Source organism: Odocoileus virginianus, unplaced genomic scaffold (assembly GCF_023699985.2).
Source record: "Odocoileus virginianus isolate 20LAN1187 ecotype Illinois unplaced genomic scaffold, Ovbor_1.2 Unplaced_Contig_18, whole genome shotgun sequence".
Taxonomy (NCBI): domain Eukaryota; kingdom Metazoa; phylum Chordata; class Mammalia; order Artiodactyla; family Cervidae; genus Odocoileus; species Odocoileus virginianus.
In genome coordinates, this window is record NW_027224335.1 from 712,177 (window position 1) to 721,436 (window position 9,260).

Consider the following 9,260-nt stretch of genomic DNA (forward strand, 5'->3'; position numbering starts at 1 on the left):
GAATTAATCTCAAAAATATACAAGCAATTCCTGCAGCTCAATTCCAGAAAAATAAATGACCCAATCAAAAAGTGGGCCAAAGAACTAAACAGACATTTCTCCAAAGAAGACATACAGATAGCTAACAAACACATGAAAAGATGCTCAACATCACTCATTATCAGAGAAATGCAAATCAAAACCACAATGAGGTACCATTTCACACCAGTCAGAATGGCTGCTATCCAAAAGTCTACAAGCAATAAATGCTGGAGAGGGTGTGGAGAAAAGGGAACCCTCTTACACTGCTGGTGGGAATGCAAACTAGTACAGCCACTATGGAGAACAGTGTGGAGATTCCTTAAAAAACTGGAAATAGAACAACCATATGACCCAGCAACCCCACTGCTGGGCATACACACTGAGGAAACCAGAATTGAAAGAGACACGTGTACCCCAATGTTCATCACAGCACTGTTTATAATAGCCAGGACATGGAAGCAACCTAGATGTCCATCAGCAGATGAATGGATAAGAAAGCTGTGGTACATATACACAATGGAGTATTACTCAGCCATTAAAAAGAATACATTTGAATCAGTTCTAATGAGGTGGATGAAACAGAGTGAAGTAAGCTAGAAAGAAAACACCAATACAGTATACTAACACATATATATGGAATTTAGAAAGATGGTAATGATAACCCTGTATGTGAGACAGCAAAAGAGACACAGATGTATAGAACAGTCTTTTGGACTCTGTGGGAGAGGGTGAGGGCAGGATGATATGGGAGAATGGCATTGAAACATGTAAATTATCATATGTGAAATGGCTCGCTGCATGATACAGGGTGCTGGGGGCTGGTGCACTGGGATGACCAGTGGGATGGGATGGGGAGGGAGGTGGGAGGGGGGTTCAGGATGGGGAACACATGTACACCCATGGCAGATTCAAGTCAATGTATGGCAAAACCAATACAATATTGTAAAGTAAAATAAATAAATAAAACTGAAAAAAGTCACAACAAAAGATTAATTAACTTGACAACTATTCAGTGATCCCCACTGAACAGGTATTGGCCTATTTTCTGGCTCTGGCAAAGACCAAGGAAGCAGGGCATCACATTCTATGGAGGAAGGCAGTCACAAGATCAATAAAGGTCACAGAATTACTAGCTAGACTAGATAATCATTGCAGGTACAGTATACTGACATGAAAATAAAGGGCACAGGAGAAGAAAGAGAAATTGGAGATGATTGGTCATGGAAGAAAGAGGAATACCAAGAGAGCAGGATCTGTGTAGGAAATGATCACTTGATTTTCACAGTTCCACTGACTGTGGGGGCGCCCCAGAGGTCTGCAAACCTCTGCGGGGCCGGGTTGGGCTAAGTACCCGGAAAGGGATAGGCGAGCGAGGCGGGGGTGTGGCGCCCCGCGGCCGCCGCTCGACTCTGACCACCACCATGCTCCGTCGCCACCGTCCGCTGCACGCAGGCTTAGGCGCTAGCGGCCCGTAACGCAGAGCTCGCCTGGTGCTGGCCGATGGATGCCTGAGTCCTTATCTCCACCGCCACCTGACGACAGCTGCAATACCCCCAGAAATGGGGCAGATATCGCCCCTCCCGCGCCCGAACGGTCCTTCTCTTTCCCAACCCCTGAGGCTCTCCGCTCACTCAAGAGCCAGGCACCCTTCTCTCCTCCAGGGGCTGAGGAAGGCTCCGACGGGAAGTGGGGTGCAAGCAGGCAGGGGCACACTCACGGAGGGCGAGAAAGAAGCGAGCCAGACGCACGGAGGAGAGACCCGAGGCTCAGAAGGCAGGGAGAGGGTGGCGGGCTCCGAGCAGAGGACAGAGGACTGGGGAACCGGTCCAGGGCCGGAAGCAGAAGATGGGCGGGTGAACAACCACGCCGCCTGAAGCCCCCACCACCACCACGCCACAAATCCCGCGACGCGCTGGAGGCTCAGCGCTGGGCGGTTGCAACCAGGGGCGTGACTGGCGGCAGAGGCGAAGGTACCTAGGGGGGCGGGGACTCGGTCCCCCGGGACCCTCCAACCCAGCCACTAGAGACGTGGCGGGGAGGTCTGCCGGGAGTGACACGTGGGAGATGCTGTTGCAGAATTCTGGGTGGGGGCCCTCTCGGACCGCCAGACTGGAGCTGAGTGTCCTTGGGAGACAGGTGTGGGGAAGGCAAGGAGCTGCCCTCTCATCTGATCCCTTCACACCTACCCCCTTGCTCTCCTCCCCTCCGGAAGACCGCTAACCCTGCCGCCTGGAGCGAGCACCATCCTGGCACGCACACGTGCCGCCCTCCCTCCTTCCTCCTTCCGCTGCATGCTGAAACATGTGCTCCCAGAAACACGTTAATGATCCTTCCGCAGGTTTGCCTATGGAAACCCTGTTACAACTTTTACTTCTTCTAGATCATGCTCAGACTTGTCAGACTCTGCAACCCCCATGGACCCCGCCCAGTTCCTCTGTCCTTGGGATTTTTCCAAGCAAGAATACTAGAGTGGGTTGCCAATTTCTTCTCCAGGATATCTTCCGAAGCCAGGAATCCAACCCCAGGTCTCCTGCGACTCCTGCCTTGGAAATTCCAGAAAAAAATTCTGGTTTCTTTACCACTAAGCCACCTGGAAAGTCTGCTAGATCTGAGGTCCCTGAACCTTCCTGCCAGAGACTGTTACCAGTCTGCACCCTGTTAAGAGCCCAGTTACACAGCAGAAGTTGAAAGGTGGGAAAGCGAAGCTTCACCTGCAGCTCCCCATCACTGAATTTCCCACCGAACCATCCCTGTTCCCCCGCCCTGCTACCATGGAAAAATTGTCTTCCTCAAAACCGGTCACTAGTGCCAAAAAGTTTGGGGATTGCTGCTCAAGATGGTTAAGTTCCACCCTCTTGTCAGCGATCTACTAGGATCTCACTAACCAATCCAACCGGTATTAGCGACAGGATATGTGTTCATGCCTTCAATTTTGCCAATTTAAGACCAAATGGTATGTAACCCTTTTACCTATAAAACAAAATGTAACAGTTTTAGATGTAATTAGCTAGTTTTTATTCATCCAACAAGACATGCAGTCAACAAATATTTTTGAGGGGCTATTTAGCATCAGTAATACTTGTTTACCAGCTGAGCCAAACTTGTTTGGGAAGCCTTTGATACCATGTCCAATTCAGTTCCACTGTGAGGCCAGATTTGAGGCTGAGGGACTAACAGAAGGTCCTAGTTACATTATGAACCTAAGATATCAGGGACACACTGATTCTTGATGGTTCTGAAAAAGGTAAAGGATGTTAGATACATGTCTTCCCTGAGTGAAGGAAATTGAAGAGAAATATCCTGAGTTCATGCATTTCTTATATATGGTTTTCAACAAATAAGTATTTTGTAAATTAATTTTGGTCTTTCTTAGGCACACAGCTTGAGGTATCACTATAAATTCAATAAATAATTCTTTCTGGATACCAGCCCCCAGGATACTTTGCTGAGTTCTGGGGATACAGAACATTCAGGCTCCAAGTTATCAATATTCTCACAGTCCAATGGCAAGATGGTTATACAGAGATGTGATTTCCAAAAATGTGTAGAAGGCTCTGGCAAGGTTAAAAACAAAGGGCTCTGGGAACACAGAGGAAAGACACTAAATCACAGCCGGAGGGTTAAGTGAGCAGGAAGGATCAGGATAGGGACCTTTCAGAGGAAGGATTATGAAGTAGACATCATTATTATCCCTGTTTACATATTAGGAGACCAAGGGTCAAAAAGGTTATATTTGCTCAAAGTCACACAGTAAACCCAAGGTGTTGCCAGTCTTCAAACCCAAGACTGTGTGATCCCAGTGCCCTCTGCAGTTTACATTACCTTTGTTTTATATGTTTGTTTGTTTATTCTTAACAGCCATTCTTTATTTTTTCAAAAAAACCTTATAAAACAAATACTAGGGCATTTAAAAATGTCATGCAGACCACACTGAATTACTCTGGTACATTACCTTTGTTTTAAAATATAGGTTTTATTATTTTTCAGGTATGCTTAGGTCAACAGATCAAGAGAGGATTACTATTGAAGACAGTTTGTTACAGTTCCTTACAGGAGGGGCATGCCATGACAGGCAGGGACACAGGGAAGCACTAGGATCCCTCAAAAGGCAGGGGGAGGGGGTCAGGGGAGGGAGCAGCATGGGAGAGAGTCTTTATTGCTGATTTTGTTGGAAGAAATAGTCAAGGCAGGGTAAGCAGGTTTAGGATTGCCTAATTTGAATAATTTCAGTCAGTTCTAGGGCATAGGGTCCTACTTGCCCTGCCTACTTGTCTGGTACATGACTTTCGGGTAATTAAGGTAACAGAATATCGGCCTAAATGTGAAAGCCCCTTTGAGAGCTTATAAAGAAGGTGGTTCGGCCATGGAAGTTCCTACACACAATTTTGGGGTCTGAAGACTCACATAAGCATCTCCATCCATAGCTCTCCTCTTCTTGGTCCACCTGAACTCTGTGCTATTGTTCTTTTTCAGTGAAATTAGAGTATCTCTACCCTGCCTTACCTGGAGAAGGAAATGGCAACCCACTCCAGTACTCTTGCCTGGAAAATCCCATGGACAGAGGAGCCTGGTAGGCTATAGTCCATGGGGTCGCAAAGAGTCGGACACAACTGAGCGACTTTACTTACTTACTTACTTACTTACCCTGCCTTAATTCATAGGATAATTGCTCAGCATTCCTCTTGCTGGACTAGGGTATAGATATCATTAGGGAAGTTTTTCTCTTTGTTGTTCAGTGGCTCAGTCCTGCCCGAACTCTTTGCAACCCCATGGACTGTAGCACGCCAGGCTTTCCTGTCCTTCACTATCTCCCAGAGTTGCTCAAACTCATGTCATTGAGTCAATGATGCCATCCAACCACCTCGTCCTCTGTCACCTCAATCTTCCCCAGCATCAGGGTCTTTACCAATGAGTCAGTTCTTCCATCAGGTGGCCAAAGTATTGGAGCTTCAGCTTCAGCATCAGTCCTTCCAATGAATATTCAAGGGTTGATTTCTTTTAGGATTGATTGGTTTGATCTCCTTGCTGTCCAAGGGACTCTCAAGAGTCTTCTCCAACACCACAATTCGAAAGCATCAATTCTTCAGTGCTTAGCCTTCTCTCACATCCCTGAAGACTACCAGGAAAACCATAGCTTTAACTATATGGACCTTTCTCGGCAAAGTGATATCTCTGCTTTTTGATATGCAGTCTAGGTTTGTCATAGTTTTTCTTCCAAAGAGCAAGCATCTTTTAATTCTATGGCTCCAGTCACCATTCACAGTGATTCTGGAGCCCATAAAAATAAAGTCTGTCATTCTTTCCACTTTTCCCTCATCTATTTGCCATGAAGTGATGGAACCGGATGCCATGCTCTTAGTTTTTTGAATGTTTTCAGTCAGCTTTTTCATTCTACTTTCACCTTCATCAAGTCTCTTTAGTTCCTTTTCACTTTCTGCCATTAGCATGGTGTCATCTGCATAACTGAAGTTATTGATATTTCTCCTGGCAATCTTGATTTCAGCTTGTGACTGATCCAGCTTGGCATTTCCCATAATGTATCTGCATATAAGTTAAATAAGCAGAGTGACAATACATCCTTGATGTACTCCTCACCCAATTTTGAACTAGTCACTTGTTCCATGTCTGGTTCTAACTGTTGTTTCTTGACCCTCATGTAGGCTTCTTAGGAGACAGATAAGGCAGTCTGGTACTCCCATAGCTTTGAGAATTTTCCACAGTTTGTTGTGATCCACAGTCAAAGGCTTTAGCATAGTCAATGAAGCAGAAGTAGATGTTTTTCTGGATTTCCTTGCTTGTTTTGGGGGATTAGACACTACTTGGATGCAGGGACACAAAGGGAAGACTACATCTTTCCATTATACTAGAGAGGGTGCAGAAATTTCCAAGAATAGCTCAGTAATGTCACTTTCTAAATACCTTGCTCCTGATTCTAGGTAGATTAATCTTCCCTGTATAATAAATTATAATTTCTTGCTATGATCATTTTTACATGTGCCTTTGAGTTAATGTTGGCTTAGCTGGAATTTTTCACTTTTCATTTGAAGTTTGACTGAATAGAGTGATTTTATACAATACAAAAACAACACTGTTCTTCCTGTTAAACAGTGGCATACTAATGAGTCCAAACTATTGCTTTACACTTGGCAGAATGGTAGTACTCTATGCAGGGATATATCTTGCAGTTTATTTCAAAAAGAGAGTTAATCACTTTGCAAAGCACAATGACTGTGTTCACAACTCAATGTGTGTTTCATTCATATTATCTCTTATTAATCAGTAACCTCTGTTCCTGAATTTCAACTTCTGTAAGACTGAGCTCAGTATGAATACCTATTTCCCAAGATTGTTTTGTGGATTAAAAGTTAGTATATGTGTAGTATATGTAAAGATACTGAAATAGGACTTATCTTCCCGACCCAGGAATTGAACCAGGGTATCCTGCATTGCAGGATTCTTTACCAAATGAGCTGTCAGGGAAGCCCATAATTCATATAAAGACACCATGATGTTATCTGTTATATCTACATGTCATGTAATGTGTAAAGGTAACTTTCAGGCAATAATGTTAATCCCAGGTGTATTCTACTCACCCATTAAAATGAATTGAGACAAAATTCCTGGAATACTCTTCTCACAAGTACTTACATAACTAATTCAGGGTCAGATGTTAAATTCCTAGAGTTTGTACTTTGATGCTAAACACTTTGCTTTTTATATTTTTATGCAGTGGCTTCTAGTGTTGACAAAAGTGTCGCTCAATATTCTGTATAAACATGTTCATACTGTAAAGTAAGTACACTAATGAGTCCCCTTTATGAATCACAGCCTTGTCATGGTGAAGGGGCTTGTGTAACTCAGTGAAGCTATGAGCCATGCTGTGCAGGGCCACCCAAGATGGATGGGTCACAGTGAAGAGCTCTGACAAAATGTGGTCCACTGGAGGAGGAAATGGCAAACCACTCCAGTATTCCTGTCTTGAGAACTCCATGAACAGGATGAAAAAGCAAAAACATACAACATTGGAAGATGAACCCCCAGATTAGAAGGTGTTCAATATGCTACTGGGGAAGAGAAGAGGGCAATTACTAATAGCTCCAGAAAGAATAAAGTGGCTAGGCCAAAGTGGAAATGATGCTCAGTTGTGGATGTGTCTGGTGGTGAAAGTAAAATCCAATGCTGTAAAGAACAATATTGCATAGGAACCTGGAATGTTAGGTCCATGAATCAGGTAAATTGGACATGGTCAAGCAGGAGATGGCAAGATTGAACATTGACATTTTAGGAATCAGTGAACTAAAATGGATGGGAATGGGTGAATTTAATTCACATGACCATTATATCTACTACTGTGGGCAAGAATCCCTTAGAAGAAATGGAGTAGCCCTCACAGTCAACAAAACAGTCTGAAATGCAGTACTTGCATGCAATCTCAAAAATGATAGAAATGATCTTGATTCCTTTCCAAGGCAAACCATTCAGCATCACAGTAATCCAAATCTAGGCCTTGACTACTGATCCTGAAGAAGCTAAAGCTGACTGTTTCTATGAAAACCAACAAGACCTTCTAGAACTAAAACCAGAAAAAGATGTCCTTTTCATCACAGGGGATTGGAATGGAAAAATAGAAAGTCAAGAGATACCCACAATAACAGGTAAGTTTGGCCTTGGAGTAAAAATGGCTTTGGATTACAAATGAAGCAGGGCAAAGGCAAACAAAGTTTTGTCAAGAGAACACCCTGGTTCTCAAACAAAGCAAACACCCCTTTCCAACAACACAAGAGACATTTCTACATATGGACATGACCAGATGGTCAATACTGAATGATTATGTTCTTTGCAACCAAAGATGGAGCTCTATATAGTCAGCAAAAACAAGACTGGGAGCTGACTGTGGCACAGATTATGAGCTTCCTATTGCAAAATTCAGGATTAAATTGAAGAAAATAGGGAAAACCACTAGGCCATTCAGGTATGACCTAAGTCAAATCCTTTATGATTATACAATGGAGGTGACAAACAGATTCAAGGGATTAGATCTGGTAGACAGAGTGCCTGAAGAACTATGGATGGAGGTTCATAACATTGTACAGGAGGCAGTGACCAAAACCATCCCAAGGAAAAAGAAATGCAAGAAGGCAAAGTGGTTGTCTGAGGAGGCCTTACAAATAGCTGAGAAAAGAAGAGAAGTGAAAGGCAAGGGAGAAAGGGAAAGATATACCCAACTGAATGCAGAGTTCCAGAGAATCACAAGAAGAGGGAAGAAGGCCTTCCTAAATAAGCAGTGCAAAGAAATAGAGGAGAACAATGGAATGGGAAAGACTAGAGATCTCTTCAAGAAAATTGGAGATATTAAGGGAACACTTCATGCAAGGATGGACATGATAAAGACCAGAAATAGTAAAGGCCTATCAGAAACAGATTAAGAAGAGGTGGGAAGAATACACAGAAGCAGCATACAAAAAAGGTCTTAATGACCTGGATAACCATCATGGTGTGGTCACTCACCTGGACATCCTGGAGTGTGAAGTCAGGTGGGCCTTAGGAAGAATTACTAGGAACAAACCTGGTGGAGGTAACAGAATTCTAGCTGAGCTATTTTAAACCCTAGAAGTTGATGCTATTAAAGTGATGCACTCAATAATTGCAAACTTGGAAAACTCAGCAATTGCCACAGGACTGGAAAAGGTCAGTTTTCACTCCAGTCCCAAAGAAGGGCAATGCCAAATGAAAGCTCAACATGCATACATGCATGTGTGCTCAGTCATGCCCAACTCTTTGCAACTTCATGGACTATAGCCTGCCAGGCTCCTCTATCCATTTAATTTTCCCAGCAAGAATACTGGAGCAGGTTTCCCTTTACTGCTCCAGCAACCTACCCTAAAACTGCACTCATTTTACATGCTAGCATGGTATGGATCCTTCAAGCTAGGTCTCAGCAGATACATGAACAGAGAACTTCCAGATGTACACACTGGGTTTAGAAAAGGAAGAGGAACCAGAGATCAAATTGACAACATTCATTGCATCCTAGATAAAGCAAGGGAGTTCTAGGAAAACATCAACTTGTGCTTCACTGATGCCTTTAACTTGTGGATCACAACAAACTCTGGAAAATTCTTAAAGAGATGGAATACCAGACCACCTCACCTGCCTCCTGAGAAACTTGTATGCGGGTCAAGAAGCAACAGTTAGAACCAGACATGGAGCCGCTGACTTTTTCAAAATTGGGAAAGAAA